This window comes from Tachysurus fulvidraco, chromosome 6 (genome assembly GCF_022655615.1).
Source record: "Tachysurus fulvidraco isolate hzauxx_2018 chromosome 6, HZAU_PFXX_2.0, whole genome shotgun sequence".
Taxonomy (NCBI): domain Eukaryota; kingdom Metazoa; phylum Chordata; class Actinopteri; order Siluriformes; family Bagridae; genus Tachysurus; species Tachysurus fulvidraco.
The window spans coordinates 12,810,720-12,813,219 of NC_062523.1; the positions used below are offsets into that span (position 1 = coordinate 12,810,720).

Below are 2,500 nucleotides of genomic sequence, written 5' to 3' on the forward strand. Positions count from 1 at the left end.
GAGAGAGAGAGAGAGAGAGATTGTGTGTGCATGTGTTTGTGTGATTAAGAGTGAGAGAGAGAGAGAGAGCCAGAGTACTGGGATTTTGAGTAGCGTGAAGAATCAGGTCTGAGAAGTGACTCTGTACTCAGGCTGCGTTTAATGAGATTTCTGCAGAGCCTGTACAAAGCCTGGCTGACACATGAAAGCAGCCAGTAGCGTGGAGGGCAGAGTAGGGAACCAAAAATGACAATCTTGTCAGTGAATGACTGACTCCACAAAGCAGGATGAGATAGACAAGCATTATGAGGACAGTGAAAGAGACACAGCACCAACAAAGTTACTTAAAAAGAGTCGCGTAAGCCTTTGAGAAAGCAAGGAAGTGTGGAAAGACTATACCAGAATGACAAAAATGGAATGAGACCCAGACACCAGCACATTAGAGATACTTTAAGAAAAATGTATTACAGACACGGAAACCGATACAACAGAACTATAAGAGGCAGAGGCAGAAAGATCTCCTGAAAGACCGGATGCCAGAAGGACATACAACACAAAAGTACTGTTAGAATAAAAGAGGCACATAAGAGCCTTAGAGAGAATGACAAAGAAAAAGTAACAGCATTTGAGAGACCAGAGAAGACACAATAGAATTTTAGTGTTGGATAAGACACAACAAAACATTAAACAGTGTGGAGGAGATAATAAAATAATAACAGACAGACTAGAGGTGACAATATAAATCAGCAATAAAGAGACTGGAAGAGACAAAAAACAACAAGAACAGAGAGGAAGTAAAACAGAACAGCCACATAAGAGAGACTGGAGGTGAGACAAAACAGAATAACACCAATGAAGTCAAGGGAACAACAAAACAGCTTTAGTCTGCATTCACACTAACAAGCATCACACAACAACCTGGAGAGATTGGAGGAAAGACTCAGCAGAACAGCAGAAAAAATATAACACGATTACTCTGCATTCCCTTAAAAAAGGAACTGATAAATATATCAGTTTATCAGTGGATGTGAATGGTGACCACTAAAGTGGCCAGTGGTTTAGACATTAATGGCTGTGTGTTGAGTTATTTTGAGGGGACAGCAAATTTACACTGTTATTCAAGCTGTACACTCACTATTTTACATTGTACTGTAGCACATTGTCATTTCTTCTGTGTTGTCACATGAAAGGATATAATAAAATATTTACAAAAATGTGAGAGGTGTACTCACTTCTGTGAGTCATTTCTGTAAGTGTGGTTCTATATGGACCATCAGGGTTTCATATTGGAACTGGTGAAGTTATATGGTTTGCTTTAGTTTTCTTGCCATTGAGTGTGATCAACGCTTGAAAGTGACCCCATTTGAGCCAATCAACCATGGTTGCATACGTAACCTTGAGTATGAAGATCATTCATGGTGCTGAATCACTCACTGTGTTAATATTTTTCAGTTTTTTTTTCTGAGGATTGTGAGTTGCAAAAAAAAAAAATATTTAAGAAAGTCTATAAAATCTGGCATAAAGGTAGAAAGTGAACTCCATGTCACCACTTTAGAAATGTTACCAAGTGACTCTCCTCTTTGTGCTGTCCAGATGGTAGTTATACTGCTTGTTGAATGGCATTTAATGGAAGAAGGCTTCTCTTGACCTTCGTTCGAGTATGCTTGTGCAGTCACTTCCTTCACTTAATTGGCTAATCCTTCTGTAGAGAGCAGGGCCTTTCCATGGTGTTCAATTTTCCCCCACCATACATTTTCAACTACTGTTTGCTCAGGGCTCAGATCTTCATCACTACTTGGATACTACTTACTTCATCACTAAATGGTTTGCATCACTTTTATGGTCTGGTTCACTTTTGACATACTACTGCAGACTGAGAAGCTGGTTTCTTAGAGGGACCATTGTGTCTCAAATGGTGAATATGTGTAGTTACAAATGGCTTTAGAATGATGATTATTACTGATGGATGTGACTGAAGTGGTATGTGCTAGTCTTATAAAATGATAAGTCTTGACTTAGCAAGTTTTATTATCCATCTAACCCAACTTCTTCCCACCTGAATAATTTTGTTTTCATTTTTGCTAACAAATTAGCTTTTTATTGTTTTATTTCTATTTAGTGTGTTCTCCACATCCCTGAAATGCATAAATGCCAGTACAAGAAGATAGAATAGATTCCTTGAGATTTGGAGACCTGAAATCCTGATTTTTGTTGGATATGTGTGGAAGTTCTATCTGGTCACAGAGCTGAATTTTCTCAGTTTATCAATCAACATTTTTAATAAATGCACAGAGCAGAACATTGTACATTTTCCTCAGAAGATAGAGGAAGAAAAGATTTCATATTTTGAAGAGAGGAGGAGGACAGAGTGAATCGCTGCAGTGTGTGATAGCCTGAGGAACATGAGAAAGTATAAGGTAAATCATCCCGAGTACGCTAACACATTAGCAGAGCTGCATATTTATTGAGCTCAGCAGTGCTTTATTATCCTTAATGCTATAGATCACCCAAGCAATTAGCA

At 38.4% G+C, this 2,500-nt stretch overlaps 1 protein-coding gene across 1 annotated transcript in view; it reads right to left on the reverse strand.

Moving 5' to 3' along the window:
* LOC113654484 (inactive dipeptidyl peptidase 10-like) overlaps positions 1 to 2,500 on the reverse strand; it is a 51,119-nt gene that overhangs the window by 27,414 nt on the left and 21,205 nt on the right. The window lies entirely within an intron of this gene.